This window comes from Lactuca saligna, chromosome 6 (genome assembly GCF_052625555.1).
Source record: "Lactuca saligna cultivar CGN05327 chromosome 6, ASM5262555v1, whole genome shotgun sequence".
Lineage (NCBI taxonomy): Eukaryota > Viridiplantae > Streptophyta > Magnoliopsida > Asterales > Asteraceae > Lactuca > Lactuca saligna.
Genome location: NC_136422.1, coordinates 136,390,476 through 136,410,264, shown reverse-complemented (window position 1 = coordinate 136,410,264; position 19,789 = coordinate 136,390,476). Strand labels below are relative to the sequence as shown.

Genomic DNA, 19,789 nt, shown 5'->3' with positions numbered 1-19,789 from the left:
CTACTAAAATTACACCATAAAAATAATAACATAAATATATTATATAATTTACGGTCTCCTTTGACATATCTAAATTCAAAATAACAACCATAAATCAAAACAAACACAAAGTTGTCAACTATAATCACAAAAAAAAATATTAAAAACATTATAGACGTGTATTAAACATAGTCGATAAATCATATTAGCAGCTATCAACCTTCTCGAGGTTGTTGTTCCGCTAACTTTCGCATCCTGACGTCTAGGTTTTCTTGTTGTTTTTTAATATCTATTTGCATAGCTTCTAATTCGGTTTTTTTTCATGGTCCTCTTGAATCTCTTTCTGCATTTCAATCAACTCATTTCTTTCAACTTCATTTGCTTTGAATGATTCCATAAGTCCCGTCGGAATCATGTATGATGCATCACCACCATCCACTTTTTTTTATCAATATATTAGTAACGCCTCTATCATAAAGTCGATGGTATCCAACATTCTCTTTTGTCATCACAATCATATAAGGATTTATGACATCACTTTCATCTTCTAGATGTTCATACTTCTTCATTTGTTCCTATAATATTATTAAAAATGAATATGATAATTTTACTAAAGCATCTACCGTTAAAAAGTTGTTTATATTGTAAAAAAAGTTGCATTTAAATGTAGAAAAGAACAATTTTTTTATTGTTTAAAAGACAACTATTTGATGTCCAAAAATCTGCTATCAAAAGATTGTTTTTATGTAAAAAAAACTGCATTTTAACATCTAAAAAAAACTGTACTTAAAACATTTTTTTTCGTGTAAAAGACAGTTATTTGATGTCCAAAAATCTGCTATCAAAAGAGTGTTTTTATGTAAAAAAAAAAAAAAAAAAAAAAAAAAAAAAAAAAAAAAACTGTATTTTAGCATCTAAAAAAATTGCATTTTAACATCTAAAAAACTGCATTAAAAACAATTTTTTTATTGTGTAAAAGAAAACTATTTGATGTCCAAAAATCTGCTATCAAAAGACTGTTTTTATGTGTAAATAAAAAACTGCGTTTTAACATCTATAAAGACCGCATTTCAACATCTAGGAAATTGCATTTTAACATATAAAAAATTGCAATTTAATGTCTAAAAACTACAATTTAATGTCTAAAAAGATAGTTTACTATTAAAAGGGAAAATTATTGTAAAATTGAAATACAAATTTACAATTTTATTTGCCGTGTCATCATATATATCGACATATACATGCCCATCTGTCATTTTACGTGTACGTTCAAACATTTGACTTAGAGTTGGGAATTCCTGGTTTGGATCTTCATTTTTTCTATACACATGATAACATAAATATCAACAAGAAAGTATCAAAGTGTGGGAAAATAAAAACACAAATCACAAGCAAAGAGAAGACATTAATTACCATTTCGTCCCGAATTCTAGCAAAACTTTTTGGACCAGCCGTGTGCATATTTTTTAGAGACTTACGTATTTCTTTTGCCACTTTTCTACACACACATTAATATATAAAACTCAATTGAACTAATACACCTAAAGTCAAATCGAATATTAACAAACACTAGTAATAAAGAAAATGTTTTTGAAATTACTGCCACATCTTTTTTATTCCATAACACTAATAGTTTTGAGAACTCTTCTTGAGGAATGCATTTAGGTCGATTCTTCCATCTTGTTTTATTGTCCTTAAATTGATAGAAGTGTTTTTTCTTGAACCTACATTTTGTAACGGCCCGAAATCCAGGTACCCTTCTATTTAGCCCTTCATCTTTGATATGTTGCCATTTAGGGTTTTGCATGTTAGGCGAGTACGCTGGGCGTACAAGGCATAGGATGCGCGTACTCGCGCGCTTCATTTGAACGCGGTCACCCTCGGGTATGCTGGGCGTACCCAAGGTTACGTTGGGCGTAACTGGTCCAGACCTAAAAACCCTAATTATTTCGGATGGCTATAAAAGGAATGTGTGGCTCGAATCCTCAACCACCATCCCTCAGAAAGAAACCCTAAAGAGAGTGTTTATTCGTTCTTAGGCCATTTGTGAGAGTTGTAAGCTTGGTGGTGCCATTTCAAGGTAGCAAAGAAGAAGAAGAGTTCGTTGGGAAGGCTAGAAGTGGTGTTCAAGTGTGGATCCGAGCTTTGCAAAGGTTGAAGCTCCATTCTAAGGTAAAAAGTTCGAATCTTGACATATAGTTCTTGTGATATGCTTTAAGTACCATTTTCTAGGGTTTTGGTCCCAAAGGTGGAGACTTTATGAGCAAATGGTCTCCATAAGCTTAGATCCATCATATTTCTGGTCTATTTGAGTTGTAGACTCATAAAAATGTAATCTTGGACGTGAATGTTTCACCATGCATGTGATCTAGATCCTTGAGTTGGAATAGAATGATGTTAAGGAGTGTAGGAGCCTTTACAGCCATGCCAAGGCTTAAAGGTTTCGACTTTATGGGTAAAGATGCCTAAATGAAGCTGGATCTAGAAGTTGGAGTAATGGCTTAACCGATTAAGACCAGAAATGATGAATGCTTAAGTCTGATGGTTACACTGGGCGTAACTCCCAGTACGCGCAGCGTACATAGTGGGTGGAGACCCCGATCCTTGGGTTGGCGATGTACGCCCCGCGTACATCAAGCTGTACGCCCCGCGTACTCAAAAGGTTGACTTTTGTTGACTTTTAGGGTTTTGGTCAACATGTAGACTTTGAGTCAAGGAAGGGTAAAATGGTCTTTTACCCTCGGAGGAATGATGATAAGGGGTAAAGTCTAGTTGTGGAAGTCTATAATTATTAAAATGATATTTATTATGATTAGGCGAGGTAGAGTCATCGTTGGGATTTGGTGATAGCGAGTACGCAAGATTCTAGACTTTCCACGAGGTGAGTTTTCTAACTATACTGTACCCGGAAGGGTTTTTATTGTGTGACCGGAAGGTCGAATATGTTATGAGCTATATGCATTGTATATGATAAGTTAATCGTTTATAGTGCTATGTATGATATGCTTGATATGGGCCGGAAGGCATTATGTTATGGGCCGGGAGGCATATATGTTATGGGCCGGAAGGCGTTGTGATGTGGACCGTAAGGTTAACGCAGGTAGGACCGGAAGGTTTACCGATGATGAGTTATTAAAACTCTTTGATCGATTAGATCTTTGCAACAGGTAGATAAAGAAAGTAAAACAATGAAACAATACTCAAGAATGGATTTGAATGTGTTGAATGATTAGAACGTTCAATCCTCAGCAGAGCTCGATAAAGAACTTCCGCTGTAGAGGATTCTAGGGTTACAAAAGAGATCTTCTATAATTACACGTAAAAAGCCACGATCTATCAGTTATGAAAAAGATGCATGCAAGCATCTATTAATACACAAACCCTAGAAAATAAGATACGGATGGACAGGCCCATGCCGTATACAAGATGGGCTAGGAAGCGAGCCCAAGACGCAACATCAAGTACCCAACAATCTCCTCCTTTGCGTCAATTGGGGCGAGACTTCACTCCAGCTTGCTTACCCCCGCATCATTTGCTTTCTTTACGGTCTTGAACAGGCAGGGGATGATAGCAAGAAGTGTTTGTCGGAAGTGAATGTACCAATTTATCATATCATTGAAGTACTTTTTATCACTATCCAAGTTCTGCTTGCAACGATTGATAATACCCAGAACATGCTCCAAACAGGTAGTAGTGTAAAGATGTTTGTCAGTCAAAGCAAACAGGCATTTCTGACCTTCTACTATGGTGAACATGACTGAGTTCTGTTTCGGATCAATCTTTCCCATCTTCATTCGGTTTATATCGCTTGCAGAACCGACTGGAGTGATGATGGGCTTCTTCCTCAGAACATTGGCAACCTCTTGATCAAGCTTAGCCACCTCCAAAATATAGCAAACTAACATTCTCTTGAAATGGTCTATGATCGGACCATATTCTACTTCATTGACAAGAAGAATGTTGTGCAAGACAATCCAATCGTGAGGGTTAAGGTTGGGAAGATCAGCCAGAGAGATGGAATGCTCATATTTTTCAGATCCCCTCAAGACCTTGAATCTAACATTAACGAAATTGCCTTCACGAACAGGTTTGAGAACCCGAACGTTGGTTATCTTCTGTGCGCTCCATGTCTGGTGTTGAGGTTGAGCGGTCCTTAGATAATAGTCTATAAGCTCCCTATCCACCTTCGGGTGAGGATGGGGAACTTCAGCTATATGAGCGAATGCATGGAAGATGAAGGCCTTTCGGGTCAGGGGCATGTCGAACTGGGAATCGACCGAATTGACGCGGTCTAAGGAGATGACCGGTTCTAACCACACAGTGCAAGGGGACTCAATGGCTTCTTTGATAAGCACTTCGAGAGTCCAAGGAGGAAACAAAGTTTTCCTGCTTTCAAGGAGATCATGAGCCTCCTTTATCTTCCTCTCCTTGGCCTCGGCTTCCCTGACGATGCAAGCATTTTCATCCAGCTCTCTCTCTCTGGTCTGCTTCCTGACTAAGCTGACAATCGGTTCTTGATCATCACTTTCATCACTGTCGTTGGCAATTTGTTTGGCTTTGGTTTGAGCACTCAAACCTGATGAAGGAACAGGTGTTGGTTTGGGTGCTTTCGGAGGGACAAGTGATGAAAATGGAAGAGATTGAGCTTTGGAACTTGGAGGGGGTTTCGGTTGAGCTGTGGACTTCTTTTCTCCCCCTTGTTTCGGATGGTCCTCCTGCTCAGGAATGCCTTCAATATGGCTAAGCAGGGCAAGAGCAGGAGCGAGCTTCTCTGCAAGACTACGCCTCACCGAATAGTTGAGAATCGGATCATGGGCTTCAATAATGTTAGACAAAGCTCCGTGGACATCTGAAACACAACTCTTTACCACAGCTTTCTCAGACCGAAGAGAATCGATCTCCTTCTCGGCTTGGGAGAGCTGATGAGTTGCCAAAGTAAGCTCGGAAGACTTTCGAGCAAGCTCTTCCTTTGTGGTGGATTCGGCGGCAAGAGTGGCTTGGAAGGAAAGAAGACGATCCTCAACCGAAGACTGAAATGATTGGTTGTCTTCTTTGAGTTTTTGGCGAAAGCTGGCAAATTGGTCTTTTTCAGTTTCGAAGGAATGGACCAGCTTCTCCACAACGGTGCAGATCTTCTTAGTGTTTGTCTTTGATGCCGCCGGTAAAGACTCCAGCCAGATCTGGGCGTCTTGAAATAGTTTTTCGACTTTTTCGGTCGCAACAGCACTAGCCTTCGTGGATTTGTCAATGGCAGCAGCAGCTGAGCTGATAGAGGCTTCATGTGCTTTGGAGAGAGACTCCACCATACCCTGAATGGCAGCCTCCGAAAAGTGAGATGTTGAGGAAGAGGAAGAAGCTACAAGATTGTCAATCTTCTCGTGGAGTTCCTTGATGTGCTTTTTAGTGACTGGAGCATCATCATCATCATCACTCTGAAGTTGATAGGAGCTGTAGTAGATGGAGTCAAAAACGGTATCCTCACCTCCCAAAAAGGTTTCGGTTTCAGCAGATGGAGTGGGAGATAAAGGTGCGGTTTGTGGTTCGGTAGTGGTAGTGGGTTCGGGAACAGAAGTAGGTTCGGGTTGTGAAGTAGGAACCCCCGTATCAGATACGTTGGTTGGAACCTCACGGGTGGTAGTTGTGGTGGCTTCTGTGAAAAGTGGTGGGGGAATGGAGGTTGTTGTGGTTGGAAGAGAAGTAGAGGTAGTTATGGGGGGAATAGAAATAGGGTTAGATATGAAGGGAATGGAAATGGAGGAGGTTATGATGGGAATGGAAGAGGTGGTTATAGGAGAAGGGGAAGGAGGTTTTGATGAAACCTGTACCTCATGATCAGGCGAGTGAGGCGGAGTTTCGCCTCTAGCTGACTCATCTGAGTCAGAATGGTTCTCTTCCGAATCGCTGGAGGAAGAAGAGAGAATAAGTTTTCTCTTTGGCTGTACTTTCTTCTTCTTCGCTGGTGGGGAAAGATATTGTTTTGAGGGTTTTCGCTTCTTAGGAGAAGGACCCTTTGCCCCCTTTGCTGCTTTCTTGATCTTCCCTTTCTCGGGTTTCTTCCCTCTAGCAGCAGGTTTATCTGCATTATTAATGGACTGAACCATTTCAGCAGAAAGTTCCCTTCGACTCGAAGGACGAAAGTCCTTGTAGGCTTTCATTATTACGCTCTCCTTTGACACCCCAGCGGACATAGAGTCTGAAATGGATCCGACGAAAGAAAATTTAGTCGGATCGGTAACAATTATCTTGGTGGTGTGGAAGACACTGATGGTGGAGAGAAGGGAACCTGCAACAGTGGGAACATGAAGTTTATCCATGGCCCACTCGGTGATGAGCATCCAGAATCTGGCGTAGGATACCTCAGTGTGTCGAGAGGAGGAGGCTAGGCTCTTAATGAGTTGCTGCCAGAGAACCGAGCCATAGTCGAGGTTGAGGCCATGATATAGACCATAGAGAATGGTCATAAACAATTTGCTGGCCCCATCAGAACCAGAACTGCGCTCAGAGAGCCCTTTGAACAGAATGGTGAAGAAACCATTCCATGGAGGAGGGAGACACGACTTCTTGAACTTGGTGACCGTCGTGAGAATCTACATGTAACCCATGTTGTAGAACATCGAAAATAATTGCCCGACGGTGATGGAATCAGGATTAACCCTAGATTCATCGGCTTCAAAACCTAGGAGCCAACAGAATCGTTGCTTGGAGATGGAGGTCTTGTGAGAAAGAAGATCAAAGTAGATGCGATCCAGTGATCTATCATAATGGGCTGTGGAGAAGACCTGGGAAAGGCATTCCATAGGCACAACCTCGACCTTGGAAAGAGCGAGCACCAATGGAGAGTATTTAAGGCACTCCACCATGGGATACATATAATTCTCGTAAGCTTTAGCGTTGAGATCGATCACCAGGATTTGTTGAGCGCGGATAGGAAGAATATTTGTGCGTGAAGAGGTTTCCTGAACTGATGAAGAATCCGCCATTGTTGAAAGTAGAAGATGATGAACAGTAGATTAGAAATCGCCTGATTTTGCTCGTTTGAGTTTTGATTGTGGTAAGTTTGGAATGAAGCAGATGTGTTCCTTTTATACTGTGGGTAGAGGAGAGAGAAAGATCATCTCCCAAATCTTCTTGATACACGAAACGGTTTCGGATTTGACAGAAGCGCGACGGTTGGCACCCCCGATGATTACGCATGAGAGAGAAGAACTGTTCCGTTTTGCACGCGTGCCCGTCACCTCACTATTGAGGCTGTTACTCTGTCGGCTGAGTCAGCATCTTATCTGTTTAATAGCTGTCATCCAAACATAAGATTATAATGGAACCGAACGAGAGTTTTGGAAAATCAAAGATTTTCGTGCATAGAGTGTGAAAGATAAGGAAATAAAGCGAGATATATGTGGGAATTTGTGATGTCAATATAGACACAAAACAGTTGATCCCGGGCACGAATCACTTTCTTCAAGGTCAAGAGAGACCTTAAAGTGTTTGTATGGATTCCCGTTGAATTACGATCAATCACTTTCTAAGAAGTGTTGAAAGGCATCTTTTTGTAAGGCTTAAAAGGGTGGCTTTCGCTTCAGTTTAGAATTCTGGACCTTGACATAAGACCGAGACTAAATGAAGTACTTGAGAGACCGATGTGGTCTGTTGAACAAGTAGGCTGGATAATATATATAGTGACTTGTTGAAGATGTGTGATGGTGAAATCTCAAAAAAAAAAAGTAAACTGGATTCTAAGGGAAGAAATGTTATGGTAAATAACAATTTCATAAGAATCGCACAACAAAAAAGAGATTTCATGTTGACCGTCAATTCATGTTAGGTATTGAATTTTGGGTTTCACTAAGCACGTAGTGACACGTGGCTTAGATCATAAACACAGAGATTTTGTAACCATAAACCTCAGTGGTTAATTCTGAGAGTCTGAAGGGTTACGATATGGGACCGAAAAATGATGGAGAAGAGTATTGAGGTGGTGAAGAGTAACGATAGTACCTCTGCTGAAAATAGTGACCAAGCAGTAAACTCTTAACCCATATGAGAAAAGAGTAAGGTAGCTCAGGATTAGAATAAATGGAACAACCTTATTGGGAAGACAAGGTTTGTATATACCTAGTCATTAAGGCTTTTATTCAAAATCAGTTGAGGCTTTGGACAACATGCAGCAGCATGCTTCTAGAGACGCTTAACTAGTTACTATAAAGTGTGAGAACCAAACCTGTCCCATCGATATTTAAACAAGAATGAAAGAGAAAAAAATATTTTTGGAGATTTTAAGTTTTTGAAAAGAGAAAAACCAAACAGAATAAGTAATAAAAAAAATTTGAACTGAACCCGAAATGGACGAACGCTCGATTCATTTCGGTTCCTAAAAAAATATTTTTGGATTTTTGGAAAACAACTTTACAAAAGTTTACAACCATAGACAACACCTTTTTGAGATTGAGCGGAAATATGTGCAATGGGACCGAACCCGAAATAGACCGAACGTTCGGTTCATTTCAGTTCATTTCGCTTCTAACTTTTAACTTTGGGATGGTGTCTTTGGTACCGATTCTGATTCCATCATTCCTAGACCATGAAGGATTTTATTGAAACTTGCTTCAGGTAGGGCTTTGGTGAAGATATCGGCCAGTTGATCAGTGGTTCGTACAAAGTGAATTTCGACATTTCCATCCTCCACATGATCCTTAATGAAGTGATACCTCAGTGCTATATGTTTGGTCTTAGAGTGTTGCACTGGGTTATGACAGATCCTAATTGCACTTTCTGAATCGCAATATAGTGGGATCTTTTTCATGTTGAGTCCATAATCTCTAGGCTGGCTTTGGATCCATATGGCTTGAGATGTACAGGAGGCGGCTGCGATGTACTCTGCTTCGGCTGTAGAAAGGGAAACGCAGGTTTGCTTCTTTGACTGCCAGCTGACCAACTTCCCATCAAGGAATTAGCAACCCCCTATGGTGCTTTTCCTGTCTAAACCACATCCTCCAAGGTCTGCATCAGAGAAGGCTTGAACGAAGAAGCCTGAGTTGGATGGATACCATAGACCGAGAGAGGTAGTTCGCTTCAGATACCTGAGTATATTTTTCACTGCAAGCATATGTGGTTCTCGTGGGTTCGCCTGAAACCTAGCACAATAACATACGGAAAACATGATATCAGGCCTGCTAGCAGTAAGATACATTAAGGACCTAATCATCTGGCGGTATAGCGTAATGTCAACTGCTGGTTTTTCCAGTGAAGGAGTGAGTTTGGTGCCGAATGCCATTGGAATCTTGACCTTTGAATCTCCCATCATACCAAATTTGGCAAGAAGAGTTTTGGTGTATGCTTCCTGGTTGATAAAGATGCCTTCGGGTCCCTGTCTAATATTTAATCCAAGGAAAAAGTTAATCGGACCCATGGAGCTCATTTCAAATTTAGTCTCCATCAGCTTTCTGAATTCAGCTGTTAAGCTGGGATTCGTTGAGCCAAAGATGATATCATCGACGTAAATTTGTACAATCATAAGGTGGTTACCTTCCTTTGTACGAAAGAAGGTTGGGTCAATCGAGCCTTGTTTGAATTTAGACATCTTTAAAAACTTTGTTAGCGTTTCATACCAGGCCCTAGGAGCTTGTTTCAGACCGTAAACCGCTTTGTCCAGAATATAGCAGTGATTTGGGAACTTCTCATTGACAAAGCCAGGAGGTTGCTCCACGTAGACTGTTTCTTCGAGTTCTCCATTCAGAAAGCGCATTTGACATCCATTTGGTAGACCTCGAAGTTTTTGTGTGCTGCATAAGCAAGAAATATTCGAACATATTCCAGCCTTGCAACAGGAGCAAAAGTCTCTTCATAGTCAATTCCTTCCTCCTGACAGTATCCTTTCACTACCAGACGTGCTTTGTTTCGTATCACATTCCCTTCCTTGTCCATTTTGTTCCTGAATACCCATTTGAGACCAACAAATGATGCATTTTGAGGAGTTGGAATGAGGCGCCAAACTTTGTTTCCTTTCGAATTCATTTAGTTCGTCTTGCATAGCTTGAACCCAATCGGAGTGATCAAGAGCAGTGTTAACTATCTTTGGTTCAACTTTTGAAACGAAGGAATTAAACATACAGAATTCTACTTTTGAAAATAAGGAAGTTTGTTTTGCCTTAAGTTGTGATTGGGTCAGAACCTTTTCAGAAACATCACCCACAACTTCAGAAACAGGATGATTTCTGGTCCATTTGACGAGAGGAGGGTAATTTGGATCATAGGATGGATCCAATTCAGCGTTTACCATCTCTTCTAGTTCGGATTGACTTTGATCGTCATAAAGCATATTGGCATTCTCCCCCTCGAATGATGAGCTTTCTTGAGTAGTGGGACTTTCGGGTATAGTGAAGAGTTCGGGTGCTACTGTGCCTTCAGATGCTGTGGAGTGTTCAGGTGCTACAGTACCTTCGGGTGCTACAGTACCTTCGGGTGCTGTGGAGCGTTCGGGTGCTACAGTACCTTCTGGTGCTGTGGAGCGTTCAGGTGCTACAGTACCTTCGGGTGTTGTGGAGCATTCGGGTGCTACAGTAACATTGTGCTCCCCCTCGACTGAAGCGTTGGAACTGGATACTCCTTCATTCATTCGCCTTGTAGCATCTTCTACTAGTTGCTTCAGATGATCCACCTTGTTCTCTGCTGCGCTGGCTTCCGAGTTAATGGCCTTCTCTGGTTCATCAAATAACTCGACAAATTTCTCAAAGAGATTTGCAATTGATACTGTGACTTGACCTGTTTAAGGAAAGATTTCACCAGTTGTGTCTACGTTGGCTTTTAACTTTTTGACATAGCTATCATCAAAGGTCACGTAATACGTCTCTTCTATTTTCCTCGAATGTTTGTTTAATACCCTGTACGCTTTAGAAGTGAGAGAATAGCCCAGAAAAATCCCTTCATCGGCTTTGACATCAAACTTGTTGCGATGTTCTTTAGAATTGAAGATGAAGCACCGGGAACCGAACACATGGAAGAATTTAACATTCGGCTTCCTGTTGTTGACGATCTCATAAGGAGTGAGCGTGAATCGCTTATTGAGATATGACCTGTTCTGTGTAAAACAAGCTGCAGAGATAGCATCAGCCCAAAAATATAAAGGTAAAGAAGCAAAACTTAGCATGGTTCGAGCTGCTTCACACAAAGATCGGTTTCGTCTCTCGACAATTCCGTTTTGTTGAGGTGTGTAGGGAGCTGAGAAGTTGTGATTGGTTCCTCTTTCTGCCAAGAATTCTTCGAATTCTTTATTTTTGAACTCCAGCCCATTGTCGCTCCTGATGTTGCGAACGACTTTCTTCAGCTGTACTTCAACTTGCTTGATGAACATCTTTAGCTTGTGAGTCGCTTCATATTTAAGCTTCAAAAAGAACACCTATGTAAAACGCGAAAAGTCATCAACAATAGCAAGAATGTACTTGCTACCGCCGATGCTTTTGATTGATGATGGACCACACAAGTTAATGTGAAGTAACTCTAGTGGTTCAACAACTTTTGTGTTTATGATTGATGGATGGCTTTGACGACTCTGCTTCCCCATTTCGCATGCCGCACACAAATGTTCTCTATCGTACTTGAGCAATGGAAGACCACGAACATGACCTCCAGTGACAAGTTTGTTGATATCCTTAAAGTTGAAATGAGAAAGCCTTCGGTGCCACAGCCAGCTTTCGTCAGATTGTGCTTTTGATAACAAGCAGATTGCTGGATTCCCTTTGATGGGTTTGAGGTTTAGGGGAAACATTTCACCTTTGCGCTTTGATTTGAGAATAACTCTGTTTGTTTGCTTCTCAATTATTTCCGAACCCTCATCATCGAATGAGACCTTGAGACCGGTACCTCCAACAAGCTGAGATACACTGATGAGATTATGTTGTAGTCCTTCTACGTATGCAACATTCCTGATCGTGAAATCACCATTTGTAATCATTCCATAGCCTTTTATGGTTCCGAAGGAGTTGTTCCCGAACTTGACATTTCCACCGTTTGAAAGAGATCTGAATTCCCTTAGCTCTTCCTTCCTTCTTGTCATGTGACGTGAGCAGCCACTGTCGATATACTATTCTTCGTCAAACTGCTCGTCACTGATAACCTGCACAAATTAAGCAGATTTAGGAACCCAAAGTTTCTTGGGTCCACGTGAGCCTTTCACAGGAACAGGAGTAGTAAGAGAGATGTCAACAAAATATGTTCTTTTTATTAACGTTGTTTCATCTTTCTTTTTGATGGTGAAAACTTTAATTTTATTAGGATTTGATGCTTTTGGTTTGGACTCGGATTTAACTGACGAAACCTTTGATTTCCCTTTCAGGTCAGTTGAAGATTTAGGTTTTTGAGTTCGAGCAGAATTGGATTTAGAATGGGGTTGAGAAGAAGAATGACTGAAAGAATTAGAAGAGTTAGAATGAGAGAATTTAGACTGAGATGATTTCTTGACTTGATATTCTAGGTGACCCTTTCGACTTTGATTATCAGTGGGACCGAACCTAGAATTTTGGTCTCTTTTGCTCTCTGAACCGAACCTCTGCTTTTGGTTGACACTGTTCTCTGAACCGAACTTCTGCTTTTCGTTGATGTTTCTCTCTTGTGGTCTAACATTATTTTTCTCTAACTTTAAATTTCTATCACGATATGAGAAATAGGCATTTTGAGACTGCCAAAACTGTTTTCTTTCAGAAAGATTCTTCTTGTATCTCTGATTCCTTTGTTGTTTTTGGTTTCTCATCTGCTTCGGCTGATGATGGATGTTCGACTTTTGTTTTTGTTTTGTGTCAACAGGTCCACTTTGAACTGATGAAGATTCACTTGAATCCGCTTTTCCTTTAGGGACATCTTTTGTACCACTAGTACTTGGTACGTCAAAGTTATCAGGCTTGTTCAGTGGCTCCGGAATATATCTTCCTTTTGTTTTCCAGGATGTTTGCTCTGATAGACCAACTATTTCATCAGCATTGTCGATAGGGGCAGACCAGAAGAACTCATCATAACCATCAGCATTATCTTCGTTTACAATGGTTGTGAGTTCGGCTGTCAGATGTTCGGTTACACCTGTGACCTTATACACCTGATTTGGTGTTGTCCTTGCCTTTTGGTAAACAACAGCCTTTTCTTCAAGGTTCAGGGACTTTTTTTGGGACAAGCGATCAAACTCCACCAAATTTTCTTAGATGAGATTTTTGTGGTTTTCTGGTTCGCTCTTGACAAACTCAGAACAGTCAACTTCATCCTCTACAGAAATTTCACTCATATCATCATCCTCATTAAGCTCAGATGCATTTTCAACATTAATTTTATTTTCTGAGCTCAAATTGGCATTCAATGAGTCAAACTTTTGTATGGTTTCGGTCCTTAGATTCAGTTTTTCATTTTCATCCAAAAGGTTTTTCAGCATATCCTTATGGTCCTTGGACTTAATGAAAGATTTAATTTTGTCTAGACCATACATATATGTCGGATTAACATCCTCAGACGAAACCACACTTTCACAATTGTATGCTTCAGCGTCAATTTCATCCTCCTTAAACTCAAGGAAGGGCAAAATCATACGATGAATTTTCTGCCCTATTTCACAGTTTAAATGAAGTTGAGTAATATTATTGTAAAGACGCTTAGCAATCAAACAAAAAACATTTCGCTGTTTTAAAAGTTTTAAATTGTCTCTTTGCAAATAAATGTTTTCGTCCTTGGTTTTGATTAACTCCAACTCCTTAGTTCGATCCACATCCTCCGTTCCTCACTCTTCGAAGACACCCTGCTTATTTGGTCAGTTAGGATAGAATTGGTGACTCGAGTTTGAGTTAAACTGCTGTCTAGATGAGAAATTCTTGAATTAACATTTTTTAATTCTTTTTCATATGAGCATTGTGGGACTTTGAATGAAACAAAAATGGATTGTACCTTCTTGATCAGTTCATCAAGCTCGTTGAATTGCACGCTGAGTGGTTTTGCTGTAAAGCACATGTCCTATTGCTCCTTCGTGTCTTCATTCCCACCATCTGTGTTGTATTCCCTCATCTGAGATACATCAGACACCATCAAGCATTTTCCACCGCTATCCTTCTCTTTCGCCACATAAGCCTTTCCATGAGAAGGCCTCCTTACTTCATCATCTTCGGAGTCGGATGACCAGACCTCCACTCCTCCGAACTCATCATTCGCTACCGAACCCTGCACAATTAAAGCATTCATAGAAGGGTTAGCAGTAGATTTCTTCTTCCTGATCTCATCCAGCTTTTTCAGCAACAAAGCTTCTTCATCTTTTTCCTCATCCTTTTCTGCCATTTTCTTGAGGACACAATCTTTTGCATAGTGATTCTTTCCTCCACAGTAATAGCAGCTCACTCCCGAATCTCCTTCAGCTTTCGGTTCCTTCTTTGATTCTTCTGCCTTTGGTTCGTCTTTGACCTTTTCAGAACTATAACTTCCCTGCCAATTTCGGTTCTTATTGGTGGGAAATCTTTTCTTGATGAACCTCTTAGGGTTTGATACCATCATAGCATAGTCTTCAGAAGTAAGATCAAAGTCCTCCATGTTGAGGTCTTCATCTTCCATAACCGCTTTACTTTTGGATAGGAGGGCCAATGAACCCAGGCTTGAAACTACATTTTTCTCCTGTAGTACGATCTTTTCTTGAGATTTCAGAATGCCTACCAGTTTCGCCAGAGAATAAGATTTGAATTGCTCATGCGTTTTAGCTGTGGACACTACAACTCTCCACTCAGATCTGAGGCCGTTCAAAAACGTAACCTTCTGCTCAATTAGCTTCCTTTCAATATCATGTTTAATCATCTTGCTAAGAAGATGATTGAAGCGATCGAACGTTTGAGTCACGTTTTCTTCGGCTCCCTGCTTGAATTCACCAAACTCGGACAAGAGTAACGTTTGAATGGAGTGTTCAAGATCTTCGTCCGTAGAATACAATTCTCGAAGCCTGTCCCATATTTCTTTGGCAGTAGTACATGAACTCACCAGCCTGAAAGTGTCAGATTGAAGAGCGAATCTGATTAATCTCAATGCTTTAATATTGCACTGAAATTTATCTTTTTCGTCTTGGGCAATATCTTTAACATCTTTCAAAAGATCATTATACTCCTTTTGAGTTTTAATAATCCTTGAAGTTTCAGAATGAGTGAAGGGTCCCGATACGATTGCTTCCCAGATGAGGTATCCATTGTCCTCAAATCCTATAACATAATCTTCAAAGTGAGGTGCCCAGACTTCATAATCCTGGGTGTAAAGGATGGGAATCTTCGTTGTTGATCCAATGTTGTTCGAAATATTAATGGGATTGGATTGCGACTCGTCCATGTTTGATCGAATAACCTGTTTGAAAGATCAGACTTGTAATATATAATATTATGGCAAGACGAATAAGTAATGAGATACGTCAATTATGGAGTGACGGCTCAATAAATATTAGTTAATGCGGAATAAACCCTAATAGCTTCTTTCACAGAAGAGATGTGTATGAATTACACAGCCTCCCGCTCTGATACCAATTGATGAGTTATTAAAACTCTTTGATCGATTAGATCTTTGCAACAGGTAGATAAAGAAAGTAAAACAATGAAACAATACTCAAGAATGGATTTGAATGTGTTGAATGATTAGAACGTTCAATCCTCAGCAGAGCTCGATAAAGAACTTCTGCTGTAGAGGATTCTAGGGTTACAAAAGAGATCTTCTATAATTACACGTAAAAACCCACGATCTATCAGTTATGAAAAAGATGCATGCAAGCATCTATTAATACACAAACCCTAGAAAATAAGATACGAATGGACAGGCCCATGCCGTATACAAGATGGGCTAGGAAGCGAGCCCAAGACGCAACATCAAGTACCCAACAACCGAGTCGGGACGGAAGTCCCCTGAGATACACGGACCGGAAGGTCAGGGCCTGGAAAGGCGTATGTGCATAAGTGGTATTATGGGGAACTCACTAAGCATTTATGCTTACAGTTGTTGTGTTTTGTGTTTCAGGTACTAGCGAGGACTGTGGGAAGGTGCCGACGTGATTGTACACAATGACGAAGGAACTATTTTTTTATGATCATGGGATGTATTTTGTTATGATGACATTGTTACACATTTGAATTCGGAATATTAAACGATGGTTTTGATGTTTGCAAAAATGAAAATTTTGTTTTGAAATTTACGTTGTTACACATTTGTATACCTTATACAAATTTCCAATTGTCCTAAGAACCCAAGTTTTAGCATCACCGGGCACATCATATTTTCCCTTAAAAAATTAGTAATTAGTAAAAAGAAAGGAAAATAAAAGAGGATGGAAGAATAAAGCTACCTAAAAACTTACCAAGACATACTTCCATATCTTATCTTTATGTGGAACTTTGTCATGCATACCAGCTCCATCATCGTCTATGGCGATATTAGGCATAGATTGTGAGGATTTTTCTCCATGAAAAACCCATACATAGTAGTTTTCTACAAACCCATATCCTTTTAAATGGTCGAATACTTAATCCCTTTGATACCAATAACGGTTCTTACATCATTTGCAAGGACAACAAATTTGACCACCCTTTGCTACCTTAGCAAACGAGGCATTAAGAAATTCAATGACACCAGATTCAAACTCAGGTAACCGTCTAGGTAAATACATCCAATCTCTAACATTCCCCATGTCTCTCATACCCTGAAGTTAATAGAACATTAAACTATAGTAAAGAGTAAAGATCTACTAGTTAGAAGCCAAATTTTTTATTGCTTAAGAAACATCAAAAGAACCTAGACGGTTTCAAGTTTGGCTTTTGGAAGTTTTAAGATATTTATTGTATCTTTATTATGGGTCAAGCAAAATAATATATATATATATATATATATATATATATATATATATATATATATATATATGGAGTGTACAACTCCTAATGTAATGATACTGCTATGCATCAAGTTTAGCCATGGATTTTATCCAGGGGTATTTTGGTAAACTCGGTGAAATAAAAGGTTTGCATGTAGAGGGGTAGTTTTGGTATTTTTGTTATGAAGTTTGTTACAACCAGATACTTACAATCTAAGGAGTGACGATTATACATGGGTATATGTGTGATTGTCAGTTACAAATAACATCATGCTTTTATTTTTCTTTTATGTTTATCACATAATAGCACCATAATTTCATTTTATACCATAATGGCATCATACTTACTTTTTCAACCAATAATAGCAACATAGTTTATGTTTTTATCAGATAATTCCATAAAAAAAAACCAATGTGAATCCAATGATAACATTTAAATATGAATTATGATGCCACGTTACACAAATTCACAAACAAAAGCAACAACAGTAGCAGGGGTAAATACAATAATTCTATTGGACAAAATTGATTTTGCAATCTAACATAATAAAAACAGTACAACAGTAGAAAAAGTTGAAAATGGAAAAAAAAAATTGTGGGCGTTTTTAGCAGTGACAGGGGTATATGAGACATCATATTTGACAACAAAAACAGATTATAAACTTTATAACTATCACAGGGGTAAAAATTATACTTTATAATTGTTAAAAATCAAAAGTTTATAAAGTACAATGCTATATTATGCATATTCTCTAACGTTGGATTGTTTAATTCCATTTATGTTTAAAAAATTCAGAAAAAAGAAAGATAAAATACAGAAATATGACTTATTATAAGGTAGTTTTTATGAGAGGGGTAAAACAATCAAATTTGTTGCAATATGTGTATTTTATTACAACACATATGCAAATATGAAAATAGTTGAATCATTTTTTTTATTGTATAGGAAGAACCGGTAAAATCTTTGGATTTGGTAATTATTGTGATTGGAAAAATTGTAATTTGGTTAAATTAATCAGAAATTTGTTATCTAAAGTGTCTATGTGTGTATTTGTTTTATTATGAATAATGTCAATTCTGGATAAAGGTCATTTTGGTCCTACTATTATGATTTTTTTTATAAACTAAGTCCGGTATAGATAACTTGTAAAATATTTTATGTTTTATTGGTGACCTTAATGAAAATAAATTTATGCGACAAATCAAGTTGTCTAAGTAGCATGACATTTTTTGCAGCCATGAATCTGTAATACTCACAACCAATATAAGCTATATTATAGAAAATTATAATACAATCCAAGTAAAAATCCACTATTTTCGTATAAAATTAGTGTCAAGCCGGTTATAAAAGTCTTTGTTTATACACCTAATTAAGACATAGTAAAAACAATGAGAATGGTGTTTTAGGAAACTGAAAAAATTTAGAGGCAAATCAGTAACACACATAAAAAGTGTATAGATTCTTATGAAAAAATAGTTAAAAGTAAAAAATTTATAAAGTACAATGTATATAATGCAGAAAAAATGTTAATACGGCAAAAATATGGCTTTTTATAAAAAAAAATTATGTAGCGGCAAAATAGTCAAATCTGTTGTAATTTGACTGTTACAAATATGTCCGTGAGCATATTTTGGGTTTAAGAGGTTGAAAATAAAATAAATGTGTTGGACTTATAATATGCTAATCATAGTTGAATAATACTCAAATCTGTTTTTATATATCCATATTGAAGAAGCTTCCTTTTCGCAACATCTCCCAGTTTATTGGAAACTATTTTTTTAGTTGATTAAGGATGTTCAGGAGTTTGATTCCAAGGTAAAAATTACTCATACTTTTCTGTAATATATAATATTATATTATATAAAAATTATATTTCTAACTTTTTGATTACTTCTCATGTTATATGTTGTTTCTCATTTTAGGTTCAACTGTTAAACACAATCTCTGTGTTAATTGCCTATGTTGGTGATATCATCCCATATGCTCTTGATTTGGTTCAATTTTTTTAGAAGATATTTAATCCAAATACTACATGATCAACTTATAAGTTTACTCTTATTTGTCTAACTGGAAAACTCTCCCTTTTTATGTCTTTGGGAGGAATCTTCTATAGAAAGCCTTCTGAAGATACAAACTCTAACCGAACTCAAGAACTTCATAGTTGCACTTGGGTATAAGTCCCATATATGCTATAATGTTCTACTCCCTGTTTTAGTATTATGGTGTTTGGTATTGATTTATGGAGGGCCTGTTTAGTACTTATAACTTGAAAGCATGGATTATTTTTGCGAATTTGTGTAGGGGTTGTTTGGTATTTTTCTATTATAAATCAATGTAAATAAATATCATATGTTCTGCATGTACCTTTCTTTCAAATATGATCATGTTTAACATGTATATGCATGGTAAATCATTAAACAAACAACTTTGAATCAATTAGCTATGCTCTGAAGGAAAAATCTACTGAATTATATCAAGTAGAAGAGTAATTTGAGAAAAAAAAGGTACAAGGTCATACCTGGTTTGGGTAGACATACTTAAGCAAGAAGCTTTGATGAAATTGACAATTAGATGAGGGTATTCCGCCTCCTAGCACCTGTGGAAGATTAACCGAGAGTAGAGAAAATATTTAGAAAGTCAAATCGGAGAGACAAAATAGCTTGGAATCGATTAGGTTAAATGAAGTTTCAGTTAGCTATTATCGCTTGCCTTGAATAGAAAAGGTACGAAGATACCTAAGCCTTGGAGCCTTCAATGGTGTGAATCGAAACTTTAGAAACGAGATGAACAGTGCTAATGAATGGCACTGTGAGCCTGCTACCTTCAATGACATTGATTGCCTGATTCCCGACTTAGGGTTGAGAGGAGTATGACGTCGATTGAAAGATCAGATGTAATTGGGTATAGCGTGCTTTTAGTTGAAAAGTCAAATATTGGAAATTATATTGTATGATTTAGTTACA

The 19,789-nt window shown here is 38.4% G+C and overlaps 1 long non-coding RNA gene across 3 annotated transcripts; it reads right to left on the bottom strand.

The window, feature by feature from the left end:
• Positions 1-17: 17 nt before the first annotated feature.
• On the bottom strand, positions 18-19,729 carry LOC145000607 (uncharacterized). 3 transcript variants are annotated; one of them, XR_013661312.1, is made up of 4 exons: positions 19,536-19,729; positions 19,345-19,422; positions 1,393-1,477; positions 978-1,299 (listed from the first exon to the last, which is right to left on the bottom strand). It is a non-coding gene; the product is annotated as an uncharacterized LOC145000607 (long non-coding RNA). The 3 variants fall into 3 exon arrangements; XR_013661314.1 differs by lacking the exons at positions 978-1,299; positions 1,393-1,477 and adding an exon at positions 18-554; XR_013661313.1 differs by lacking the exon at positions 1,393-1,477.
• Between the last annotated feature and the right edge of the window lie 60 nt (positions 19,730-19,789).